Source organism: Pristiophorus japonicus, chromosome 22 (genome assembly GCF_044704955.1).
Source record: "Pristiophorus japonicus isolate sPriJap1 chromosome 22, sPriJap1.hap1, whole genome shotgun sequence".
NCBI lineage: Eukaryota > Metazoa > Chordata > Chondrichthyes > Pristiophoridae > Pristiophorus > Pristiophorus japonicus.
The window spans coordinates 68795117-68808308 of NC_091998.1; the positions used below are offsets into that span (position 1 = coordinate 68795117).

Here is a 13192-nt window from a genome sequence, read left to right on the forward strand (position 1 = left end):
ACTCACACACACACACGCACACACTCACACATTCTCACACACACACACTCACCCATACACGCGCACACTCACACACACACACACGCACACACAAACACGGTGTTGTAAAGGGTGTAATAAATTTGGAACATCCCTTTAAACAAAATAACACCTAATGGATAAAATGTTAATAGATAAGCTTGTCCCTTTTCAAGTAGTGCTCCAATTATCCTGCATGCTCCCAGTTTGTAGAGATGTCATTTTTTCATTACTTCACATAGTTCACCTGTCTATTTAAACAAGGATGAGAATTTTAAAATCGCGCCATTGCCAGACCGGGCCCCAACGTAGGTCAGCGAGCACAGGGTGATGGGGGAACACGACTTGGCGCGAGTTAGGATGTGGGCAGCAGAGTTTTGGATAAGCTGAAGTTTATGAAGGGTGGAAGATAGGATGGTGGTCAGGAGAGCATTGGAACAGACCAGTCTGGAGGCAACCATGGCATGGATGAGGGTTTCAGCAGCAGAAGAGCTGAGGCAGAGGTGGAGATGGCCGATGTTGTGGAGGTGGAAGTAGGCTGTCTTGATGATGGAGAGGATAGCGGGGTCGGAAGCTCAGATCAGGGTCAAATAGGGCACAGAAGAGCCAAAACAAGCAGAAAATAATCAATTGAATCCATGGAAAGTTCCCAGGATTAACTCACAGTCCCGACGTATATGTAATACATTGAGAGCAACATTGCCCAATATAGAGCAGAAGAGATATAAGAGCTAGCAGTAACATTACATTGCAGAAGATGTTTGGCCTATCAGAACACCAACACATCAGATCATGGTGTGAATTGCAGAGCTCCGTACATCTTGTAAATTACTAGCGCCTTCATTACCTACAACTCACAACCTTTTCAGATTGCAAGAAAACATTTAGTTCATATGAGCGTGTACGTGAATGCGTGTGGGTGATTGAGTGTGTGTGAGTGTGTGTCTGAGAGTGTGTGTGTCAGTGAGTGAGTGTCACTGTGTGAGTGTGTGTGAGTGTGTGTCTGTGTGTATCTGTCTGTCTGTGAGTATGTGTGTGTCTGTGAGTGAGTGTCACTGTGTGAGTGTGTGTGTCTGTGTGTCTGAGTGTCTGTGTGTCAATGAGTGTGTATGTCAGTGAGTGTGTGTGTCAGTGTGTCAGTGAGTGTATGTGTGTCAGCGTGTCAGTAAATGTGTGTGTGACAGTGTGTCAGTGAGTGTGTGTATATGTGTGTGAGCAAGGGAGTCAGTTGATTTGTGTGTGTGGGAGTGAGTGAGTGCGTGTATCTGTTTGTGTTAGAGTGTGTGTGCATGAGTGTCTTTGTGTGTGAGGGAGTGAGTATGTCTGTGAGTGTGAGAGTGAATGTGTGGTGTGTGTGTGTGTTTGTGAGTGTGAGCGTGAGTGTGTGTGAGTGCACATGTGAGTGCGAGAATAAGAGCAGGTGTGTGTGTCTGAGTGTTTGTGAGAATGTGTGAGAGTGTCAGAGTGTGAGAGAGTGAGTGTATGCCTCAGAATAATTCACAATAGCAATCAACCTTGGGTTCACTCTACTTTTAACTCATTCTTGGAATGTGGGCATCGCTGGCAAGGCCGGCTTTTATTGCCCATCCCTAATTGCCCTTGAGATGGTGGTGGCGAGCATTGTTATTGAACCAGTGCAGTCCATGTGGTGCCATTAGATCGCGAGTGCTGTTAGATCGCGAGTTCTGGGATTTTGAGCCGACGATGATGAAGGAACGGCCGATGTATCTCCAAGTCGGGATGGTGTTTGTGACTCAGGGGGCAACTTGGAGGTCATGGTATTCCCACGTGCCTGCTGCCTTGTCCTTTAAGATTGGGTGAGGTTAAGCAATATTTCTGAAACAGAATACTAAGAGCTTTAGTCCCTACCTGGTGCTTTGCTCCCGATCTGGCCACTTGCTTTTAAGTGATCTGGAAGTGCACTGGGAGGCAGATGTTCGGAGGTTCCAGCAGAGACAAGGAGCCTCACTGGTTGGAGGCAAGGATGTCAAATTAGATGAGTGAGGGATTTTACAATGTGGGAAATTAGCACAGTGAGATAATTCTGAAGAACATCTAACAACAAGGGCTGTTGTGGTTTCAGCTGTTGCTGAGTTCTGTTGTCTACTTCCGCATTGAACATACTGCAAACTTTGAATTGGTTCGAAATACCTGGCTTTGGGCAGAACTTCAGTTGTCTGATAGGAACAGGAAGAGCCTGTTACATAGGAACAGGAGAAGGCCATTCTGTAGGGTTTGATAGGGACATATAAGGCTGTTTTAACAATATCTCTGCGTTACGGACATCGTGTTATTACTTGCTTTGTTAAGACACAGCTGTAACCGTAATGCATGATGGGAAAGCTGGGCTAATTGTCTAAAAGCTGTTTCAAGCTGTCAGGCAAGAGGTGAGAGGGCTGAAATTCAGCCTCCCAATAAGGCCACTGACTGCCTGAAAACAGATGACATGGGGCAATGCCAAATGGCCGATGACTAACGGTGACCTGGCCGATGCTCGCTCAATATACCTCGGGGCTTTTTGCTGCAGTGTGACCATCTGCCCCGCTCCTGGAGATGCATCTTAAGGACGTCATCAGGGCGCGCCTTGCAACGGAGACGTCCCGAGAGAAATTCACCTGCTGAAGTCTCCCAGCCACGCTCGGTACCCCGACAGCTTTTTGTGTCTGTGCGTTCCCTGTTGGGTCTTGTTGATTGGGGGTGCGGCCAACTGTAAAGGAGAGGTGGCACTGCCGACTGCCAGGTCGGGCTGACAATTAAGCCCCCAGGTTAGGCCAGGCCGTGAACAGGCAGCCTGGCACCACTTTCTGAGCGCCAGGCCACTGGCCCAGCCGAAACCCTCCCTGTTGGCCCAGTGGCCCTAACTGAAATAGAGACAGAGCTCGCAGCGGCCCTCCCCTTTAACTGAAGGGGAGGGACGTTGTGATGCGCCAACGTGATGAAGTCATCGATACGGCGCTGATGACTGACAGCGGTGGAGACTTCCACACCGCTAGTGATGCCCACCCCGCTCTGCCCCCATTTCCGCCCTGCTTGGAAAAAAAAGTCGGGGAGCTGAATATCTCCTCTGTGGCAGCCAGAAGACTTCAAAAATGGTAGGTGTGTGTCATTTCGGGCGGAGGTGAATTTCGTCCCTCTCGGCCTCATGAACTCCTTTCTGTTTCAGACCTTGACAGTGAGAAGTTGATGAAACATCTGGGAGCAGACTATGATCATGAAATCCTACTTCCTCCTGTCACTTCTCCAAGATAATATCATTGTCAGCTCGGCCATAGTTATGGTTAATAGTCTTTGCACAAGATCAATCTTATTGAGCTATGATTGGGGATCAAATTCAGCAGTGACCCAGTGTCCTAACTCGCACCAAGTTCCGTTCAACCATCACCCCTGTGCTCGCTGAACTACATTGACTCCCGGTCCAGTAATGCCTCAAATTGAAAATGCTCACCCTTGTGTTTAAATCCCCTCATGGCCTCGCCCCTCACTATCTCTGTAACCTCCTCCAGCCCCACAACCCTCTGAGATCTCTGTGCTTCTCCAACTCTGGCCTTTTGTACCTCCCCGATTTAATCGTTCCACCAATGGTGGCCATGCCTTCAGCCATCTCGTTCCTAAGCTCTAGAATTTCATTCCTAATGCTCGGGGTTGGACAAGAGGCCAGAATTAGTTCAGCACAGAGATCCTAAATTTAGTGTGAAGTCACCATGACCACAACACAGCAGTACTGCGAATGCACAGGCTGTTCAGCCCTCACCTTTCCTGTCCATTCTCGCCATGATAGCAGCCATGATAAGGGTGCAACGTATGCTAAAAATAAAAAGCAGATAAGCCAGGAAGTCTATAAAAGTGTCATAAATACAAAATTTCTCTCTTTGCCTCTGATCTGCTGTGCAGTTAAATTTGATAGAATCATAGAATTTTACAGCATAGAAGGAGACCAGTCAGCCCATCGTGCCTGTCAAATTAGTCCCAAAGCCCCCTCTTTCCTCATAGCCCTACAAAAGTATTCCAGATCAAACATCTCACTGTGTGTTATAATGTTTAGGCTGACTGCTCACTGATGATCAGGCTCCAAACCAAGGAGCGAGGAGAATTTTTATTTCGCTGTAAGTTGTTGAGATCTGGGATCCGCTGCCTGAAAGGGTGGTGGAAGCAGAGTCAACCGTAACATACAAAGGGGAATCGGATCAATACTTGAAGGTAAAATATTTGCAGGACTATGGGAAAAGAGTGGTGGAGGGGGGCTAACAGGTCGCTCATTCACAGAGCCAGCACAGGCACTCTGGGCTGAGTGCCTCCTCTGTGTTATGAGATCCTATGATTCTATGCATTAAGTACACTATCAGCAATTTAAAAAAGAAAATGTTAAAGACTCAGCAGGTCAGGCAGCATTTGTGGGGAGAGAAACAGATTTCAAGTTTCGGGTCGATAACCTTTCATCACAACTGGAAAAAGTTAGCGATATACCAGATTTTAAGCAAGTGCACGGGCAAAGAAAGGAGATGGGGAGGAAAGAACGAAAGGGAAGGTCTGATGGGATAGAACATGTTTCTTTACTTGTCCCATTACCATCTCCATTTGCTTTGCACAATCCAACCTTTTGTGATTGAATCCCTCTTGCCTGCCACCCTACAATGCTGTTTGGAATCAACCTAAAACAACATTGATTTTGAATCTAAAATCATCCCTTAGACAACGAGGATCCAATATTCGCCAAGTAGACTGAATCAGCTTAGCCAATCAGATGGGATGAAGAGCAAACAGGAAGGTTGGGCTAATTAGTGATTCATGATGGTGATCATGCCATGAGTTCTGACAGATCCTAATCCATTGTTCCTTTTCAATCAGTATAGAATATACTCAATTGGTGCATCTTTTAGGCATTGTGTTGGGTGGAAGGATTGCTTCACTAAACAGGGTCCTGAGGTCCTTGAGCCAACAGAGAATGAACTTGTCCACTCCCATGTCCAGGACTCCTTTCCATCCGTTGGGTTGATGGAGTTACCTGTTGGGTCAAAAGTTGCCTTCACATACAGAAACATTGCGCGCTGAGGAAAAGGCATGAACACAGGTGGGCATGGCATCCACGGGCAATGTGACTGAATCTGTCCGACATGTGGGGTCACTATAATCCTGATTGCCCAACCCTTCCTCCCCAATACTCCTCTACAACCTCAGAACATGGGCTGGAAAGTGGGATTAGGCTGGATAGCTCTTTCAGCTGGCACAGACACAATGACCTTCTGTGCCGTAAGTTTCTATGATTCTATGATATATAGTGTTTTATATTCATTTTTGGATTATTTTGCCTCAGTATTTAGCAGCGAGACTAACGGGGTGGGCATGACATTGAAAAATAGATCAAAAAGTTATCAAGACTAATTGATAATTGTTAAAACAGTGAGACTCAGAGTATAAACACATGATCCAGATAGTATCCGCGCATACTAAAATCAGCTTGGACAGACAGTGGAGACACTATTTTATATAATACATTGATTAGAAACGGGAACAGTGCTAGAGGATTGGCGGACAGCTAATGTTGTTCCTATATTTAAAAAGGGATATAGAACAAGTCCAGGGAACTATAGCCCAGTTAATTTAACATCCGGGGTGGGAAAGATAATGGAATCTTTACTCAAAGATGTAATAGAAATACATCTAGAAACTGAAAATATAATAAAGAATGCATTTCAAATGGGAAGATCTTGCTTGACCAAACTTATTAAATTATTTGAAGAAGTAACAAAAGGAGTAGATAAGGTCATGTAGTAGATGTAATATACTCGCCCATCCCGAGTTGCCCTAAGAAGATGAAGGTGGTGGGCCTTCTCCATGTACTGCTGCAGTCCTTGTGCTGAAGGTGCTCCTACAATGGTTTTAGGTAGAGAACTCCAGGATACTGACCCAGCGAAGATGCAGCAATAGTGATAAATGTCCAAGGTAGGATGTTGTGTGACCTGGAGGTCATGGGCATCCCATCACATTGCTGCTCGTATCCTTCTGGGTGACGGAGGTCACAGGGGAGGGACGTGCCATCAGTGTAACCTTGGGGAGTTCTCGGGTTGTCCTGTAGATGGTACACACTGCAGCCACTGTACGCCAGTGATGGAGAGGGTGGATAGTGAGTCCAGTGGATCGACAAGCCATCCAGTGCTAAATATTGATATTTTTCTCCTCAGCTGTATTGTCCCAAGAGTGGAAAGTCGACACTCCACGAGATGTGACAGCACAGGAACGTTTGTGTGTGCAGATTCCATATCACAGTTATCCATCGCTGCTGGCAAACCAACCGTGAGGTGGATTCTGGTTTAAGAACAAGGAATGGACATTATCGTTTGCTGCCTTTCACTCCGAGTATCGCAATCACGAGTCAGAAAGGTTACACCATCGGACCCGGCTGTCTGGAGACCTGAAAGATGGCAACTGTTCCCTGATTATAAACAACATCACACAGGAAGATTCAGGACCTTATCTTTTCAGAATAGAATTTGCAAACTGATAAGTTTAACGACTTCCCTGTAACATGGCTTCATGTTTCTGGTAAGCGCTGTGTTTAATGTCTACTCAACATTGACATTCAACAGTCAATGGGAACTTGCATAAACTGGCAAATTTATATTAATGATAAAGGCAGATTATTAGAACACCACGACTGATCATCAGTAATGTTGTGCTACCTTCTAGTTCAGTCCCAAAGCAGCCTCTAATTGATTAAATGTCTTGACTGTGTCCGTCAATGTTAACAGGTTATCGACAACCGTCTATCTCTCTAATCGTGTTTAAAAGTCTGACATAGACAAAAGAAAGAGGGGGCATTTCTGTCGCACCTTTCATGACCTCAAGCCCTCCCAAAGTATTTCACAGCCAATGAAGTACTTTATGAAATGTATTCACTGTTGTAATGTAGGAAACACGGAAACCAATTCACGCACAGCAAGCTCCCACAAAGTGCATCAAGGTCAGTGACCAGATCTCTGAGAGAGTGATGGGCCAGTGCTCCCTGAGCTGTGAGCTGCTCCTCCATGCCCACCCAGTATTGTCAATTCAAGGGTCTCGAAGGGAGAGTGCATTAAGCACTGTGACAGACTTAAAATCGGAGAATAATTTCTTTTACATAGTTACAGAGTTATTCAGAGTTACTCAGAGGCTGCAGCACCCAAACTAGCCATTCAGCCCAAATGATCGATGCAGGTGTTTATGCTCCACATGATCCTCCTCCCCCCTCATTCAAACCTTCTATTCCTTTCTCTCTCGTGTGCTTATCTAGTTTCTCCTTCAATATATCTGGGCAATTCGCACCACTTCTCCTTGCAGCACGTAGTGAGTTACACATTGTAGCGAGATGCACTGCAATAACTCACCAGGACTTCTTCTGCATAACCTCCCAAACCCATAACCTACACGTCTACCAACTGCAAGAACAAGGGCAGCGGGTGCATGGGAACACTAGCACCTCCAAGTTCCTCTACAAGTCACACACCATCCTGACTTAGAAATATATCGCTGTTCCTTCATTGTCACTGGTTCACAATCCTGGAACTCCCTCCCTAACAGCACTGTGGGAGCACCTTCACCACACGGACTGCAGCGGTTCAAGAAGACGGCTCACCACTACCTTCTCAGGGCAATCAATTCTGACCTTGCCTGTGATGCCCACATCCTGTGAATGAATAAAGAAATAACATTATCTCCACTCCCTTGGAAAAGATGTTTCTCCTGAATTTCCTATTGAATTTATCAGTGACTATCCTATATTTATGGCCCCTAGTTTTGGTCTCCCTCACAAGTGAAACGACGACTGCCCTATCAGGCCACCCCTCAGCTTCCTCTTTCTCGAGAAAAGAGCCCGCATCTGTTCAGCCTTTCCTGATCGCTGTAACCTCTCAGTTTTGGTATGGTCCTTGAAGAAGTACTTTCTCTCACGGGACTGTGATTTCTATTTGAACTGATGCTTCACGTTATATTTATCTAAAAGGATCCTGTCTCTGTGCGTTAGTTTTCACAGATAAACCCACGATATTCCCTGCTGGAATTATTGCCGGAAAGCATGTGGACATAAGTTGCACCTCCAACACCATATGCAATGGAACAGCACCTGTCTTAACCTGGGTCACTGCCGCTGACATACCTGAGTCAGTCTCAAACAGTGTAAAGCAGCACAGAGTCACTCTGACATTGACTTCTGTTCTGACCCTGATCCCATCACTCAATCACAAAGGATAAACTCTCACCTGCAGAGTCAATTATTCATCTCTTTCATCCGAGCAGACCCCCACACTAACTGTGCAAAGTAAGTATGACATCCTTTATTCAAATTACCTGTTATAGTCTACTTTGTGCACAGCAACATCCTACATACAGCAATGTGGTTGTGACCACATCATCTATCTTTTTACTGAAAAATATTGGCCAGGACACTGGACAGAACTCTTTTTTGAATAGTGTCATGGGATCTGTAACATGCACCTGAGAGGGCAGATAGAGCCTCGGTTTAATCTCTCATGCAGTGTTCCACTAGTACTGCCCCTCCGACAGTGCGACGTTCCCTCAGTACTGCCCCTCTGACAGTGCGGCGCTTCCTCAGTACTGCCCCTCCGACAGTGCGGCGATCCCTCAGTACTGCCCCTCCAACAGTGCTGCACTCCCTCAGTACTGCCCCTCCGACAGTGCAGCACTCCCTCATTACTACCCCTCTGACAGTGCGGCGCACCCTCCGTATTGCCCCTCCAACAGTGCAGCACTCCCTCAGTACTGCCCCTCCAACAGTGCAGTGCTCCCTCAGTACTGCCCCTCCGAGAGTGCGGCATTCCCTCAGTACTGCCATTCCGACAGTGCAGTCTTCCCTCAGTACTGCCATTCTGATAGTGCAGCATTCCCTCAGTACTGCCATTCTGATAGTGCAGCACTCCCTCAGTACCGCCCCTCCGACAGTGCAGCACTCCATCAGTACTGCCCCTCCAACAGTGCGGCGCTCCCTCAGTACTGATTAGGGCAGGGAAAATAGAGTACGAGAGGAAGCTTGCAGGGCACATTAAAATGGACTGCAAAAGCTTCTATAGATATGTAAAGAGAAAAAGGTTAGTAAAGACAAATGTAGGTTCCCTGCAGTCAGAATCAGGGTAAGTCATAACTGGGAGCAAAGAAAGGGCAGACCAATTGAACAAGTACTTTGGTTCGGTATTCACTAAGGAGGACACAAACAACCTTCCGGATATAAAAGGGGTCAGAGGGTCTAGTAAGAAGGAGGAACTGAGGGAAATCCTTATTAGTCGGGAAATTGTGTTGGGGAAATTGATGGGACTGAAGGCCGATAAATTCCCAGGGCCTGATGGTCTGCATCCCAGAGTACTTAAGGAGGTGACCTTGGAAATTGCGGATACATTGACAGTCATTTTCCAACATTCCATAGACTCTGGATCAGTTCCTATGGAGTGGAGGGTAGCCAATGTAACCCCACTTTTTAAAAAAGGAGGGAGAGAGAAAACAGGGAATTACAGACCGGTCAGCCTGACATCGGTAGTGGGTAAAATGATTAAATCAATTGTTAAGGATGTCATAGCAGCGCATTTGGAAAGAGGTGACATGATAGGTCCAAGTCAGCATGGATTTGTGAAAGGGAAATCATGCTTGACAAATCTTCTGGAATTTTTTGAGGATGTTTCCAGTAGAGTGGACAAGGGAGAACCAGGTGATGTGGTGTATTTGGACTTTCAGAAGGCTTTCGACAAGGTCCCACACAAGAGATTAATGTGCAAATGGGACATGGGATTAGGCGTAGTGTGCTGACGTGGATTGAGAACTGGTTAGGCAGACAGGAAGCAAAGAGTAGGAGTAAATGGGTACTTTTCAGAATGGCAGGCAGTGACTGGTGTGGTACCGCAAGGTTCTGTGCTGGGGCCCCAGCTGTTTACATTGTACATTAATGATTTAGACAAGGGGTTTAAATGTAGTATCTCCAAATTTGCGGATGACACTAAGTTGGGTGGCAGTGTGAGCTGCGAGGAGGATGCTATGAGGCTGCAGAGTGACTTGGATAGGTTAGGTGAATGGACAAATGCATGGCAGATGAAGTATAATGTGGATAAATGTGAGGTTATCCACTTTGGTGGTAAAAACAGAGAAACAGACTATTATCTGAATGGTGACAGATTAGGAAAAGGAGAGGTGCAACGAGACCTGGGTGTCATGGTACATCAGTCATTGAAGGTTGGCATGCAGGTACAGCAGGCGGTTAAGAAAGCAAATGGCATGTTGGCCTTCATAGCGAGGGGATTTGAGTACAGGGGTGGGGAGGTGTTGCTACAGTTGTACAGGGCCTTGGTGAGGCCACACCTGGAGTATTGTGTACAGTTTTGGTCTCCTAACTTGAGGAAGGACGTTCTTGCTATTGAGGGAGTGCAGCGAAGGTTCACCAGACTGATTCCCGGGATGGTGGGACTGACATATCAAGAAAGACTGGATCAACTAGGCTTGTATATTCTGACGGGTTTAGACATCCTCTCTGCATCCACCTTGTCGAGTCCCCTCATAATCTTATATGTTTCAATAAGATCACCTCTCATTCTTCATAAGTCAACCCCCTGATCTCCGGAATCAACCTGTGAACCTTTTCTGAACAGCCTCCAATGCAAGTGTATCCTTTCTTAAATACGGAGACCAAAACTGTACGCAGTACTCCAGGTGTGACCTCACCAATACCCTGTACAGTTGTAGCAGGACTTCCTTGCTTTTATACTCTATCCCCCTTGCAATAAAGGCCCACATTCCATTTGCCTTCCTGATTACTTTCTGTATCTGCATACTAACTTTTTGTGTTTCATGTACAAGGACCCCCAGGTCCCTCTGCAATTTTTCTCCATTTAAATTATAATCTGCTTTTCTATTTTTTCTGCCAAAGTGGATAACCTCATATTTTCCTGCATTATACACCATCTGCCAAATTGTTGCCCACTAACTTAGCCTGTCTGTATCCTTTGGAGATGTTTTGTGTCCTCCCACACATCTTTGTATTATCAGCAAACTTGGCTACATTACACGCAATCCCTTCATCCAAATCATTAATATATATTGTAAATAATTGAGGCCCCAGCACTGATCCCTGCGGCACCCCACTAGTGACTGTTTGCCAACTGGAAAATGACCCATTTATTCCGACGCTCTGTTTTCTGTTAGTTATCCAATCCTCTATCCATGCTAATATATTACCCCAACCCCGTGAACTTTTATCTTGTGCAGTAACCTTTTATGTGACACCTTATCGAATGCCCTCTGGAAATCCAAATACACCACATCCAATGGTTCCCCCTTATCCACTCTACTCATTACATCCTCGAAGAATTCCAGCAAATTTGTCAAACATGATTTCCCTTTCATAAAACCATGTTGACTCTACTTGATTGAATTTTGCTTTTTCAAATGTCCTGCTACTGCTTCGTTAATAATGGACTCCAGCATTTTTCCAATAACAGATGTTAAGCTAACTGGTCTATAGTTTCCTGCTTTCTGTCTGCCTCTTTTTTTAAATAAGGGCTTTACATTTGCAGTTTTCCAATCCACTGGGACCTCCCCAGAATCCAGGGAATTTTAGTAGATTACAACCAATGCATCCACTATCTCTGCAGCCACTCCTTTTAAGACCCTGGGATGTAAGCCATCAGGTCCAGGGGACTTGTCCACCTTTAGTCCCATTATTTTACCGAGTACTATTTCTTTAATGATAGTGTTTGCATTTAGTTCCTCCCTCCCTATCGCCCCATGATTATCACCTATTGGGATGTTTTTAGTATCTTCTGCTGTGAAGACTGATACAAAACATTTGTTCAAAGTCTCTGCTATTTTCCTGTTCCCCATTATTAATTCCCCAGTCTCATCCTCTAGGGGACCAACATTTACTTTAGCCACTCTTTTCCTTTTTATGTACCTGTAGAAACTCTTACTATATGTTTTTATATTTCATAATCTATTTTCCCTCTCTTTATTATTGTTTTAGTCATTCTTTGCTGGCTTTTGAAATGTTCCCAATCCCCTGGCCTCCCACTAGTCTTGGCCACATTGTATGCCCTTGTTTTCAATTTGATAGTATTCCTTATTTCCTTAGTTAGCCACGGATGGTTATTCCTTGTCTTACAGCCTTTCCTTCTCATTGGGAGATTTTTTTTGTGAGTTATGAAATATCTCGTTAACTGACTGCCACTGCTCATCAACCGTCCCACTCTGTAATTATTTTCCCAATCCACTTTTCCCAATTCTGCCCTCATACCTTTGTAGTCTCCTTTATTTAAGCTTAGGACACAGATTAGAGATCCAACTTTCTCATCCTCCAACTGAATTTGAAATTCAAGCATGTTATGGTCACTCATTCCTAGAAGATCCTTTATTAGGAGATTGTTTATTAATCCTGCCTCATTACACAGTACCAGATCTAAGATAACCTGCTCCCTTGTTGGTTCCGCAACGTACAGTTCAAGGAAACTATCTCGGATACACTCTATGAACTCTTTCTCAAGGCTACCCTGGCCAATTTGCTTTGTCTAATCAATGTGAAGGTTAAAATCGCTCATGATTATTGCTGTTCCTGGATTCCTCAGTGAGACAACCAAACAGAAAGTGACCTCGGAGGGTGATTGGGAATGTGGTTTACATTAAGATATCTTAAATACATAGATGTTAAATATATAGATATAACATAAAGATATCACTTCTCAATTTCAGAATAAGTATAAGTACATCGGAGCACCATTCTAAAACTGTACTGCAGTAATTAACGGCTGTTTTACAGGTAGAGACTCCAATGTGTGGAAAGTAGGATTCATTGCTGCTGGAATCATTTTGTGTTGAACTGGCTGGATTCTTAATCTTGAAGTGTGTGAAAAAGTAAGAGTAAAGGTTTAACTTTTTTAAATGAAAATCTTTATTTCAATCTTCACTCCTTAAAGAAAGAACTTGCATTTATTTTCTGGTGCAGACACGATGGTCTGAATGGCCTCCTTCTGTGCCATAAATTTCTATGTCTCTATGATTTATACAATGCCTTTCATGAGCTCAGAATGTCCTAAAATTCCTTACAGCCAATTAAATATTTGGAAGTGTACTCACTGTTGTAAACTAGCAAAACATGCCAACCAATTGCCGCATAGCAAGCTCCCACAAACGGCAATGAAATAAATGATCAGTT

The 13192-nt window shown here is 44.8% G+C and overlaps 1 pseudogene; it reads left to right on the top strand.

Moving 5' to 3' along the window:
* The first annotated feature begins 3223 nt into the window (after positions 1 to 3223).
* Positions 3224 to 12895, top strand: LOC139234803 (sialic acid-binding Ig-like lectin 13; annotated as a pseudogene).
* Positions 12896 to 13192: the final 297 nt, after the last annotated feature.